The following is a 15452-nucleotide window of genomic DNA, read 5'->3' on the forward strand; positions in this document are numbered from 1 at the left end:
TTTTTATGAAGGCGAGCATGCAGGGCTCAGTTCATCTTAGACAAAAAGACCTGACACATTTATGTTCCATGGACAGGTTATGTCCCGCCATCTTAAAGAGCAAAAACTTGCCGTTTTTACCTGATTGGTAAAGAGGTGACAGGGAAAGTGAAGGGCTATCTGCCAAAGCAGTGCTGTCTGAGAAACTTACCAAGTGGATGAACCATTCTAGCATAACTAATGTAATTTCAGAAGAGGAAACATTTTAGGCTTTTACAGGGTGTCAGATTCTGTCTACGAAGTCACATTGTAGTGTCATTCTATACATATAATGATAATCTTGTCATTCAGCCTTATTTAATTGCACCTGGATATGATCATATTTGCCCTGTAAGGTTACAGGTAAGTAAGATAGGATAGCTATTCATATCTGGTAAATTAAATCGCTCTTTCTATCTCTCCTGACTTGGAAAGCACCCAAGTATGACAGGACATGGACTGCAGTTTTATGTCACCTCGTTTATCTGCAGTTTATATTTTCTTTGACCGCATTGTATCTTTCTAGAACCTTTGGAAAATACTCTAGATAGCATAGACTGTTTCTCCTGGATGTTTTCCTATTTTGCACTCACAAAAATGGATGTATCCCCTTTCTTTTACTGAAATGTGTTGTCATTAAGGTATACAGTGGTTCAAAACACAGGGGAGGTTGAATGATAGAAATACATTATAATGTATTCATACAATAAAAAGAGATAATCGGTTATCCAGTTTTGCTATTTTGCTTGTTCATTTATATAATACATTTACTAGGGCTGTGAATAAATAAAAAATGATTTACATTTAAATATTAATTTATTTAAAATGTTAATCCAACATTTAATCTCTATCTAGATAGATAGATAGATGGATGGATGGATATGTATAAATAGTTATGTAGCTATTTTTCAGCATGTCGCACCATGAACGCCACATTTGAACACACATTTAAAACTGGGTGTGTTGAGTTAAAAACAGGCACAGTTCAATTTATTTATTTGTGTATTTAAATTAATTGCAATGAATGTTACAATGACTAATCTGTTTCAGTTAACTATTGTCAATCTTTGCCAGGTTTAACAATGCAAAATTCAGTGTATTCAAATAACCCTGTGTGTTATTTATTACTGTTCTCAATATGTACATTTAAATGGCCATTGATGTAGAACAAAACATTTAATAAACGTGTCTAGCAAACCCTGTTTGTAAGGCTGAAGGACTGAGCACACACATATGCAATGGAAAAACGGCTGACTATAGGCCATGCTTTGAAAGTTTTATTAAATTGCAAATCAAGACTAGAGCAAAGGGGGAGAAAACGTCTTGTCATATCTGTTGTGTCCCTTTTGCTCTTACTCGCTCCTGCCCGCCCCAGTGTGAGGGCGCCTAGGAATTATTGCTCACTGAAGTGCAGTGGCAAAACCTGGGAGATTCATAGATGGTGGGAATGATAAAGTCCAGCTCAGAAGAAGTGCTACCAGTGCAATAACAGCCTAAGAGGGTCACAATAAAGTTTAGTTTAATGACAAGAACAAATAACTCCAACATTTGGCTGGGGTGCTGAACCCTGCACCGGAGAAGCTCACATCTGATATATCTGTGGGCAACTAGCCATGACTCACGGCCGATTGTGCAGGCTTGCGTTCACAGGGGCCCCCAGTGATGCATGTGGCCGCTGTGGCAGGTGTCCATTTTATAGAGTTATTCAGTGAAAAAGGCTGGATGCTCGGTCCAGTGATCAGGCTTGCGATTATTGTTCCTGTGCAGCTGACACATTCAGCAAACCCCCATCCACCCCTCCCTCTGCCCTAGCCAGAACCTCTGACTTCCATATAGCTACTGTTAGCATCCTCACCGCTAAGAGCCTGCACTATAGCAATAACAAACGTGCCATGGGCTAAAGGCTGGACTGAAGCCCAGTAGCTCCACTGAATTTATTTCTAAGCACTGCTGCAGCAATTGCTGTCTTGTCAAATGGCTGTACATCCATCAGTGCACTTTACACTTTGGCTCACCAAACTGAATTAAAAGATTGGACTAACATTCAGTTTTTGTAGAGTGGAACAAAATTTTTTTTTTTTCATCTAAATATGATACTGACATGTTCCTGTGTTTATATATGAAGATATACAGGTGTCTTTAGTAATTGCTAAGCATCATAATGGAGTCGCCTATAGTGTCTGGTGTGGAGCAAGTTGTTTGAAGCAGCTGGCTCAGAATCAGACATTTCTCAACCTTTGTGAAGACCAGCAGGAGTGTGATCTAATGAAGAGGAGTTGTAACATCAGTTTAGTCTCCCACACATTCATTAGGGTCATTAAGATAATTCACAATATAGACCATTCCTTTTACACACTGAATCTAAATACCGTTTCCAGGACGAAAATAAAGAACTCTTGGATATTCAACAAAAATTGTGCATGACTTGATTTTATCAGGGATGCATGCACTGATATTCTCCACTGAAAAGTCTGTCTGATGCCAGTAAGTCAATAATTATTTTCATGTTATGGCCAATATTTAAATTTTGTACTATTTAGTCTATATAAATATAAAAAATTAAATACTAAATCAATCTAAATTTCATGTGAATTTAGGTATCACTACATTATAATGTGCAATATGAAAAAATGTATATGAGATTTGCTAAATATTACATTTAGTATTTTTTTTTAATTATTTTTATATTTAAGCTGTACAATTGTTATTAAAATAGCAATGTTGTTAAAGATTAAGTGAGTGTTAGATGATGGCAAAGGTTATCTGAATGTAAAAATAAGGAAAAAGAGCATATTAAATATCCAATATCAGTATCAACTGATACATTTGTAAAACTAAAAAAAGAAGATATATAACTTAAAATTATATAATACTCATATTTCATATATTCCTAGATTTTATATATCAAGAATTTAATGGATTTTTGCAAAATTCGTATCACGTACCGAGAGACAGACCGAATGTGAATTTACTAATACAATACAATAAAAGTAGTTAATGTCTGTTTATAAACATTAACCAGTAGACAGTGTGATCTGTGACAGCAGAAAAGGAAAATCATTTCAGAGGAAACGTTACTACATTTTAATGAAATATTATGAAGCCCAACATTTTTTTTTCTTTGGAATAACATTATCTAACATTTACCATGAATCCAGTCAAGTGTATTAAATATAAAGTAAATATAGGATAGATTTTGACTTCATGTTGACTTGAAGGGCAAAATATGTACAATTGTTTGTAGTGTCAGAACCATCATCGTCTCAGCTAAAATATCAAGACACCCCAAGTTTTCAGCTCGATTTGTCACCACATTTGCAGTTTACATAGGCTTTAGAGATCCATTCAGTCTCTCTATTGTCCAATATGGCCAGCATGCTAATCCTTTAGATAGTATATTGTCTGAATAGAATGGTGGACACAAAAAAGAGGGACAAGTGGTGACTAATGATACACCCCCAGAACACAGTTGCCAGTCGCACAATATAAGCAGCAAAAAGAGTTAGACACAAACAATGTATCAATCAGAACTGTCAAGGCATTGTTAGCACAAAACATTAACATTCATGGCGCAACAGCAGCCGATGACGCTACTTCAACTTAAGACTTCATATTCCTGGAAAAACAAAAGTTTGACGTAAGCTTAGTTAACCCGAATAGACAATTCCATTATTTTTGTGTTTCAAAGCAACAAACAACAAAATTGGAGCACCGAGGGCAATAGATAACCTTGGCGTATAAGTGCAGCTAAAATGTTATGCCTGCTCTTGACAAGCCGAGGTAATGATATGCCTCAGGGGACTGTTCAACACAGAGGCTGATTAGCGATCAGTGTTATAATTAAGAGTAGCTTTGACACAGGCAGTGTTCCAGAAAACCCTCTCAGCATGTCCCCACCCTCTGCCAGTGTCCATTCATTCATTCATTCCCCATGCAGCTCTCCTCTGGAGGACCCTTGAGACCGTTTCAAAAGGCTGTTTATGGCACCATCCCATTATTGGACAACAAAAGGCGGCAGGGCCACACAAGCCCCTCACCAGCTGCGTGGAGCGCCTTGGCGCGAGCTTCCGACACCGATAAAGAGCAACTTGAGTTTAAACAAAAAAAGTTACACCATATTTGCTCAGACTAACTATGATGAAAGGCAGTGAAGACAAGGGCTTCTCATATAGGTATCAATATAAATATTACTGGAAGGTCAATTAATATGTAAATTAACTCCTCCATTTAATTAGCTATTTAACTATTTTCCGAGGCATGGACATATTAAATCATGCTTAAAGACCCCTCTAACTAGCCTCTTGACAATAGTGTGAGGGAGTCACAGGCTCATAAACCACCGGCTTGACCTATAAAGAGCCCCGAGTCTGCTAATTCCATCTCGGGCTAATTTTATTACTTGCATAAAATAACCATAGTGCTGCTTTGTGGCTGTAAAGAGGATATGGGTGATAAAACTAGCTGGGGAAAGCATCTGAAAATCTCCTCTTTACTAGTGTCCTCATTTATTATTCTATTATTCTTTGCCAGGTACCGAGCCCATGTGAAAGACAAATGACCTTATTATATTAAATAATTTGTGAGGATATTAACAGTTAATCACACATAAACATCATTTAAAAGGTATTGATTTTGCCACACTCTCAACAGCTTGTAAAATTTATGTCCAATAACAAGATAATAGATAATCAGCGAGACCGGGTCAGTCATGTAGGGGACGAGGGAAAGGTGAGTCCACGTACCTGCAGTGACCTCTGTAGCGGTAAACAAACGCATGTCCTTTTCTGGTTTTATATCTCGGATCTTCCTCTTATTTCTTTGTGTTTAGCACTGCTGATTTAGATGTTGTACTATTTACATACATTCATATTGGGTGTGTGTGCCTATATTCGCTAGGAAGTGCCGTGAGGATGCTGTTGAGAGATCATCCTCATCACAATAATGCATTAACAGCAGGTAGCAACAGAGGACACCACCAGAGATGCAAATCTGTCTTGTGTCCCTTTGGGGCTGACGCTGAATAGAGAGAGAATGCAGGTTTGCCGCTGGTCTCAGAAGTTAATCTCAGTGTGGAAATTCACTAGACTCTACCTGAGGAGGTATCAAGAATGATGGACCATAGAAAATAGACTATTTATTATACAGCACTGTAATTTGATTCCTTTTAGTGGTGTGTGTGATTTTTGGTTTTATTTTTTTATTATCATAGTTTTCATTTTAATATAGTTCGAGGCGATACATAATATGGTAAATTCTTTTCTTTTTAATAGTTATATTGAATTAAACTATTTGTAGCATAATGTTCCTTTTCAGGGGCCTCATTGTGAAGCCAGGTTCTTACCTGCCGTTTGTGTGTGTGTGTGTGTGTGTGTGTGTGTGTGTGTGTGTGTGTGTGTGTGTGTGTGTGCGAGAGTGTGCGAGGCTGACACTGGTCTGGCTGATTGATTATGACAGCGCTATCTTTTATTAGCCTTGTAGTTCTTATTAAAATTCTATCTTACCAGGGAAATGCTGGAGCTTTGGCTAGATTAATCCAGCAGATTTATTATTTTAGCACATATAGATCGAGGTAATTAAGGCAGACACCCTGCTTTTGACAGTTATGTTGAATAAGGTGCTGGATTCTATTTGTGTGTGGTGTCAGTTTTTCAAATATCACTCAAGTTAACCTAATCTGTTTCACCAAATATAAAAATCTATATAAAAACATAATAAATTAGATTCAATACATAACATACATGTTATACATATTAGGTGTATACTACACACACACACATGTATGTATGTATATGAAATATGTACATATGAAATATTATTACACTTTAAAATAACTGATTTCAATTAGATTTTTTTAATGTAATTTATTCCTGTGATGGCAAATCTGAATTTTCAGCATCATAACTCCAGTCTTCAGTGTCATATGATGATGCTTCAGAAATCATTCTATTATGCTGATTTTATGAACCATTTCTTATTATTATCATTGTATCAATGCTGCTTAATATTTTTGTCAAAACTGTGATACACTACCAAGTTTGGGATAAGTAAGATTTAATTTTTTTATTAAGCACTATAATAGTGTCACAGATTCAAAAGATAAATAAATATGTTTATGGACAAAAACAATAACATTGAAAAAGCCACATTGTTTAGATATATCAGATTAACATTTTTCTTATTCAGGAAAGAAGAAAAAAAACAGGAAGGCAAGATTTTGGCCATGATATGATATATAAAAATACTTTCAGAGATGAAAATCTGTAGAAATATTGGTGGAGGTTAGCAGACAGTGTAATTCTGTACAGTTCTTCTATTAACAATGAGGATGTTTTACAATCTTCTCAGGGCAGTGAACAGAAACTGGGCTAAATGAATTTGGAATTCACGGTGTTTGTTACAAGCTGGTCATAAAAATGAAATTTAATGAATTCATTTCAATATACTCTGCAATGGCAGGAAAGCATCCAATAACATCAACATAAACTGCACCTTTTTCTTTCCTTTATTTAAGTCATTTGAATTAAAACTGGAATTGAAGTTCCAAAACACAGCGCACTCATAAAATACATGCACATTGTTTAAGCGCCTATCAATCTATTTTGAATGTGGTCGGATTTCTACACACAGTCAGCTGATCTGCTCTCACATTTCCTGTTTTTATGCCATGCAACAGACAGGCCTGCTGAAGCCGTCTGTGGCAATTTTAGGGCTCGGACGAGTGTGAAGATGGCAAGTCTTTCTCTGTTCAGAGGCTGTGACTATCGCTAGAGCCCAGAAATCAATTCCTTCTGTTTACAGACCATTTCACAGCCCTTTACCTGCAACATCACTTGTGTCAGGCCCATAAATAGCCTTGGATATATAATGGTTGGATTAGCATAATGGTTCGAGCCGCAGCCTCTTGCCAGCACAAAAGGAAATGTCAACACATCCCCCTCTCCGCGAAAGCAATTAGAGGCCCATTATACGGCCTCACTGGAAACATCATCAAGGTTAAAGACAAGTCCAACACCCCTCTGACCGCTCTTTTATTCCAGTCTCTGATAGATGAGCCATAGAAACTGAAATGTTGGTAAACAGTGGCTTGGAGTGCTCTCTTTAAGATCAGCCCCAATCAGCCCATGCACTCAGCATTAGAGCAGTTGTGTTTGTTTGTGTGGGTGCGAGTGCAAATGTGAGTATTTACTTAACTACAGCCCAGGTTAGCCTGGGGATGCTGAATGTACAGAGAGGGCAACATATGAAACTAAGGACAGAAAGAGTGGAATGATCTCATCATGTAGTCAGTCCTGATAAAAAGGCTAACGGGGCAACACTTCCACCTCATTGGATCTCAGTGCTGAATGTGAATTTTTTTAGATAGTTTGCAATGATGATTATGTTCCACTGAACCACGTCATTTATATGTATAACAGCGTGTTTCACATGTCATAGAAAGCTCTTTGATTTTTCTTGCTCAGAAACACGATATATAATTGTTTTTTTTTTCTTGTTGTTATTAATTGTTATTTGTGCAACTTGGACACTGCACAGTGTTACTGTACTCGGTATTATAATATACTTAATTCATATTAAATATATAATACAATATAATATAATTCCATATATATATATATATATATATATATATATATTTCCAAGGAAATACATATCTAGTAGTAAACTTTGAACAAAATGATTTCTATTAAATTAAAATGAAATTATATTTATTTGATTTTTAGGACATCTGTACATTGTTTAACATAACTTAATGCAATTGTTCATTGTATTTCTTACTAGTAAGCATAAGTAGATAATAGTATTGATTAAATATGCGTAACCTGTTTATGCACTACATCATTATATTACTGTACTTACTGTGAACTTGGTATTATATACTTAAGGCATATAATGTAAAATAATAATATATGTTTATGTGATCATTTACAAGGATATACATATCAAGTAGTAAACTTTGAACCAAATGATTTAATTAAATTACTGATAAAATTATACAATGATTTTTATTTAATTTTTAGGACATTTGTGCATCGTTTAGCATAACTTAATGTAGTTGTAAATTGTATTTCTTACTAGTATGCGGTCGGTTATTATTATCTGAAAAAAAATATGGGTAACCCGTTTACACACTTTCATAATATTACTGTACATACTGTGAAGAAAACAGAACCAAAAGTCAGCTCATGTGGAAATGTAAAGGATAACATCGAAAAAATGTGCCAACCTTTCATTTTTCTTTTCTTTATAATTTGTGGAGCAGTTTATAACAGAGCTGGCAAGGAAGAGTTAAGAATCAAAAGGCCTTGTAAGTATTGCCACAAAACTGCAAAGGCAAGCAAGGCCATAGAGCAATGGTTCATGACCACCTATCATTCTGTAAGTGTGTGTGTGAGAGTGTGTGGTCAGCTCAGGGTGCTGCAGTTAGCAACCTAAAAAGTTCACGGCCTTCAGCACTGAGAGTCTGCTGCAGTGACCAAAGTTATAAAGAGGAAAAGCACACAAATCAAAATGCCTAGGCCTAAATGGTTTTGGATGTACTGTCTGTGATCTAAACAACAATAGTCAAGCCTATACTGTACTTCTCATAATTTATGTAATAAGCATTTAGTAGTGTTAGCTAGGGCTGGGCAAAAAATATAGATATCTCGATTTTAATTTATTCAAAATTTTAAGATTCGATATCCATTCTTAAATCCCAAGAATCGATTATTCTAGCCTGTTTTCAGTTGATGGAAGGAACATTGAAGGGCACCTCCCATCCAATAAATCGCAATAAGCATTGTGCTTTGGTACTTTTAATATTTATTATATATTTTAATATATTTCAAATTCTGTCCGTTGAATTGCAGTATTTAAACAATAAATGCCGTTTTGGCGCTGTTTAATGTGGAGTGACAGATCGCTGTAGCGCCTCAGTTCAATAAAAGCGGCAGCGCGAGGCACATGAACTGATCATCTCCTCCACATTAATACCAGTTTCAGCACAAAATAAACATGACTAAACATCCGAAGGTAAGTATAAAAGAAATAGTACAACTTTACAATCCGTATCCTGTCTCATGTTATCGCTCAATCAGTGTTTCAGTCACCCAAAGACTCAATATAACGGCTTGTATATCACGTAACGTCACATTCGCTGACCATAAACTCATTAATCGGAGAGAAAAATAAACTGTAGAGAGGGGCATTTTGCTAAATGTATGCACCATATAATATATCTATTATAACTTTTACTGTTCTTCAATGTTTAATTTATATTTTTTATGACAGCCAATTTGTTTATATTTAAAAAAATTAATTTAAGTAGAATTATTATGTAGGCCTAATTGTAACTTTTATTATTAAAAACTTCATTAAGCGTAATTTAAACAGCCTAAAACAATCTGCCAGTTTTAACCTTCAATATTATAGTATAGTACTGACTCTCATGTATATTTTACAGCATTAGTTAAGAGAATTTTTTTTCCTTGAGAAAATTTGGCATGTGTACCTGATATATATCCAAAATAATCGATATTGAATCGAATTGGGAATCGAATCGAATCATAAGCTTGTGAATGAGAATCGAATCGAATCTGAAATTTGTGTCAAAACCCAGCCCTAGTGTTAGCTTTCTTGAAGGAACAGTTCACCCCAAAATTTTAATAAATAAATAAATACATAAATATATAAATGAATTAAGGAATTAATGAATAAATAAATTAAAAACCTGTCATTTACTCAAGCTGAAATAAAAGTGACTGTGTTGTTATTTTTAACCAAAACTATTAAAAATAATTTTGGTTATTTGAAAAAAAGCTAAAATAAAATACAAATATTAGATGAAAAACTTAAACTTTAAAAACTTGAATGAAAATTAGAAATGTAGCCTTGGCAACTAACACAAATAAAATATGTTGAAGTACTAAAATGACCACAATTAAACTGATATAAAGATAAATTAAAGCTTTAAAATAAATGTTTTTTTTAAACTGAAAAAAAATACAACGAACTAAATAACACAATTACTAAAACTTTAAAATAAAAATGAAAACTGAAAATATAAAAATAAAAGCTATAATTAATTCAAAATATTAATAAATACTAGAATATAAATAATAGTGAAATAACACAGGAACGTGAACGGTGACCTTCCGATTCACTTTCATTGCATGACAAAACCAGCTTAGACATTCTTCTAAATATCTCCTTTAGTGTTTTTTGGAAGAAATAAAGTTGCATGGCTTTGGAACAACATGATGGAATAAATATCATCATAATATATACATACATATATATATATTATAATAATAATAAAAAAACTTTTGATAAATTATCTTACAGTTAAGCACCCTCTTCACTAGATCAAACCAGTCAAGTTTGTATTATGATCCCAGTTCCTTAACCACTGGATTACCACCATCCCACTGCTAATCCATTATTACAAAACAGGTGTGGATATGTCGCACAGAACAAGATGATAAGTCACCGGGCTGTGTGGTATTGATTGGGGTCCTGGAGACTAATCTAAAGAGGAGGCGGGGGTGAGTGATTGTGTTTTACAGAGAACATTATCAGTCCCTCAGTGGCATTAGAGTCCTGTCCACACATACAGATACACACAGACCACTAAGTCACTAACTGACTTAGTCCAAGTACATCCAATCTTAAAGCCAAATTGTAGACTGAGACATAAGCGCTTCCTGTCTGTTCAGGACATTTTTCATTTCTATTCTTGACCACAGTTGCAATTGTTATCTCTTACATACACAGTGAGGAGAAAATGACGCACTGTTATGTCCTATATCTTTCTCTCAGTTTTATATGAGGAATACATCTCCTTTCTTCCAAGAGTGTGCGTCTGTTTTTAATCTTGTTCACCCCATTCTTTTTATCTGCAAAGATGAAATAGGAAAAGATGACTTTGTCAAAGAGGCTGCACCGAGCATTGACTGAGCACGGCATGCCAAGAGCACCAGGATGGATAAATCTGTCTATTAGGAGAATTTAAATAACTTTTACAGTTTTATCAAGGTCTATTTGTTAGGCAGGAGATTTATGGTCAGCCTGTAAGGGCATCCGTGTTTCTGATCTGCCCCGTCTGGAGATTAAATCTGGATCAGCCCGAGGAGAGACCAGCTTGACTGCCACAATCCACAATTGGAGATGATCTTATCTCTTTAAAAATTGCCTCGAGTCGACGGCGGGGATGAGCAAGAGCCTCTCTCTCTCTCTCTCTCTCTCTCTCTCTCTCTCTCTCCATTCTCTGCACGGGGAAGCCATATGTACGCCATCTTGCTTTAGCCCTCCCCGAATGTGGCACGTAAACTCCATGTAATCGCAACTGATTCCCTGCACTGATAACACTCACGTAAAGCCTCTCAACAGCCAGGTGCAATTTGAGGCACGGGCTGGCCTAACAAGGAATTAAATATTTTTTCATGCTACTGCCCCCACTTTAATTGATTGATGCTAAAAGTTTAGCTAATAAAAAGCTAGCAGGTGATCAGAGGCAATCCTGGACACGTCCTCAGAGGGGAACAGGCTGGATCGAAAGTGACAGCTTGCATTTTCGGCTTGAGCCGGTTCTGTCATCTCAGGGGCTAGATGTGTGGGTCTGCCTCTTCAGACCAGAGCTAGTCTGAAACACACATGTACTGTGAATCAGGGAATCAATAGAACACTTAATGAACAATTAGGGGAACAGCTGTAGACCTGTCAAAGACCCATCTGCACATAGCAAGGAGTGAGAAGAGGGGAGAGAGAGGGGATTTTTGGTGAGGATGAAGGTCCTAAAGGAAAATATTTTTGCAAATACTTGCACATATATACTTGCATTGTTACTTAAACATGCTTATTTAAAAAAACTAACAGGTAATTTTATCATATTAACAAATCCAATTTGGCAAAAATCTGGTGCCTTATTAGTTTTAGCCCTTATGAAAATTATCCATAGTTTTACTTCAAATAAAACCTAAAAACCATGGTTAATAGTTAAACCATTGTAACCACAAATTAACCATTGTTTTCCACTCTAACCATAGCTTAACCATGGTATTTGTAGTAAAACTGTGGCTATACAATCAATTTGCCAAAACCATGGTTACTACACTTTTACTATAATAAAACCATAATTGTGACCCTGGACCACAAAACCAGTCTTAAGTGTCAATTTTACAACTTTTTGCAAATCAAATTACAAATCAAAAATTAAGTTTTGATATATTTACAATAGGAAATTTACAAAATATCTTTATGGAACATGATCTATACTTAATGTCCTAATGATTTTTGGCATAAAAGAAAAATCTATAATTTTGACCCATACAATGTATTTTTGGCTATTGCTACAAATATACCCCAGCGACTTAAGACTGGTTTTGTGGTCGAGGGTCACAATTAATTTTCGTAAGGGTAGTAGATAGTATTTAGAGGCCAAAAGCTAATAAAGCTAATAAATTTTATCCATAAATTTGCCCAAAATCTGGTGCCAAATTGATCAAAATGGTTTGTTTTCAGTGTTCAGTTGCTGCTGTAGCAACTATAAAGCTTTACTAAATTAGCCATTAGCTTTAGCCTGGGAAAACAAACAAACAAAACAAAACAAAAATGATAAACCCGGCCTAAGCTGGAAGTAGCTGGTTTTAGGGGTATCCCGTGTTCAGCTGGTTTTAGCTCCAGCCTGACCAGCTAAAGAAGTGGTCAAACCCCTCTAAAACCAGTCTGCAAACTAGCTATGACCAGCCTGGAACAGCTGGTTTTAGCTGATTTTTGAGCAGGCTTTTGATAGTATTTAGGAAGCTAAAGCTCTAATAATAAAGCCTAGTTTAATAGGTATATGGTAATAGGTAAATACTAAAGTAGTTCTAAATCAAATATTTCTCAAAGAGGAGATCAGACCACAGTATCACATACACTTTCTCTGCCTCAATATTGAATATCTCCCGTCCATTTTCTGTCTTGACTCAAGCTATTCATGATGCATAGAGATATATTCCCCAAAGCTGACACGCACTGTAAATGATGGGGATGAAATGAGCCTCTTTGTCCACTTGTTAACAGGAAATGTCGACCTTACTTGCCAGTCAAAGGGAAAAATAGTCAACATGCGTGCACTGACACGCAAAAACATTTCTGTTAGATCGCTTCAGCCTTCGCTTGCCTCCTCAGACATTATGGATTACTGGTCTATGACTGACAGATATTATGCTTAACTAAGCACAAGTATCTGTACCTGGGGAAAGGCAGATTATAATTGACCTTGGACACCCTCGGTCGTGTTTTATTAAAACTTCATTTAAAAAAGACAAAACCTTGGTGAGGCAAGAAGCCACAGCCATAATGGATTAGATGGAAATCCATTATGCATCGCACACCAGAAAAAGTAGGGACGGAGACCTGCTTTAAAAATATATTTTTAGTACAGAAAATTAATGCCCCCACACAGGGCCACTGAATCATTTTAAATGGCCTTTTTTAGTATATAGGTATATGTGTTGAGAAGGCCAATATTTCAGCAGCACAGACTAATGGATCATTAATAGATACATGTTTTTTTCCTTTTCGTTGTAGGATGCTATTTTAGTCCCCCTTGTGAATAAGTAAAGGGTATTTTGCATTTAACAGAGTGTGCCCATCCTGTATTTACATTTAGATTTAAAAAGTTTGTTGATGTTTCTTTGTTGTAATGTTGTTATTCATATTTTAATTGAACAATAAGGCACTCGTGACTGTTATATTGTGTACAATCATTTGGACAATATACAGCCTACCTGTTTTCTTGTTTAAACAACAGTTTCTTCTGGTCCTTGGATTTGATTGGCTGGGCAATGTTACAAGAATACTGATATTTAATCCAAAAGCTGACAGTCTGTACATTAGTGGTGGAGATTTTTCAGTGATCCTTTCTGCAGTTTACATTGGTATGGCAGTAGGCATGAATTGGAATCATTGACTGATTCATAAAAATTAAAAAAAACTTCACTGCTTAAAGGCACCAATAACGATTGATACTGATTTGACTTTGTTTGGAACTATTTTCTTTGGCGAAGGAAAAATAGAACTGATACTGAAAATATTGTTTCTAAAATATAAGTCCCTCAACATCAACTTTTTGTTTATTGAAATGTTGTATAAATCTGTATAAATCAGATTTCCTTAATATTTGGAACAACAACATTCTTGCTCATTTGAAGTCGCTTAAAATACTTCAGTATAAAGTATTAGCATTTTAATTAATTCTTTTATATTAAGCAAATCCATTAATTGCCATTAGAAAAGACTAAGACGTAAACAAATGTTAAAAGTTGCTTCTGTGCCAGTGGTTATTAACCTTGTCCACAACGATAATAAAAAGGCCCCATGATTTTTTCCCAGTTGTTTGCTGTATGAGAATTAAGGATACATTTTTTTTTTCTTTTACACCTGATTAAATATTTTAGAGCATGACATAAGTATAAAAATTTGCCTATGATGTCTATGGAGTCTAATGATTTTTTCCAAGTCTAAAAATAACACTTTTAAAAATTAGGCTACCTCATATATCCAGGTTTTTCTAGACAGTATAGGAACCATAATTCTTCAAAGAAAGAAAATAAAACTGTTAAGGGGTAAATTAATAAGGTATATCTTGATATTTCATTGTTTAGCTTATTTTAATGCTGTTTTTTTCTTATTTTAAATTTTTTATGTAATCTTGAGGCCCCCTAGCGGGCCCCGGACCCCTGGTTGAGAACCACTGTTCTATAGGTGTTGCACACTGATATTCAGAGTGACTCAAGTGATCAGTTTTTTTTTAGCTCTGTATATGAACTTTTCACTTTTTAGCATTTCACATGTTTATGTTTACAGTCATCATTTAGCGCTTTAAATTTATAGGCTAAAACAACAATATGTCATTATCTCTCTCCGTTTTCCCTTTATTGCAGAGGTTTCATTGTAACATCAAGTGGACATTTTAGGGGAGACGCTGATTAAGTTTATTCACTGTTGCAATTACTGTCATATCCCTGTTAATTAATGGCAGAGTTTTACTGTGTCTTGCTTCCTTATGGAGCCTGAGGTGATGAGACAAGCAACATGATTTCATCTGTGCACCTGGGAAGAGAATTTCAGTGCTAACTTTGACTAAAATGCACAGACAGTACACCTTGGATATGTTTTTATGACTGCAAAGGAACACTGGATGACAAAAGTGTGTCTGTGAGATAGATGTTGTGCCTCTCTGTGGTGTGAAGTGTCTCCTCTCATTGGAATGAATGTCTGTGTGTGCATTAACGATACTCCAACCCCCTCCAAAGCCTCCATCTCAACTGTGGAACACACATAGCTGACTCGACAGGCCCAACAACAGGCAATATCCCCTGCTTTCAAGCCTTTGCTCCCGCCAGCTCTGGATGGATTTGGTTAGTAAATCGTGACAGGGGGTCGGCCATGCCTGAGAGGAGAGGGGAATG

The sequence above is a fragment of the Sinocyclocheilus grahami genome, unplaced genomic scaffold, assembly GCF_001515645.1.
Source record: "Sinocyclocheilus grahami isolate Dianchi unplaced genomic scaffold, SAMN03320097.WGS_v1.1 scaffold138.1, whole genome shotgun sequence".
NCBI classification, from domain to species: Eukaryota; Metazoa; Chordata; class Actinopteri; order Cypriniformes; family Cyprinidae; genus Sinocyclocheilus; species Sinocyclocheilus grahami.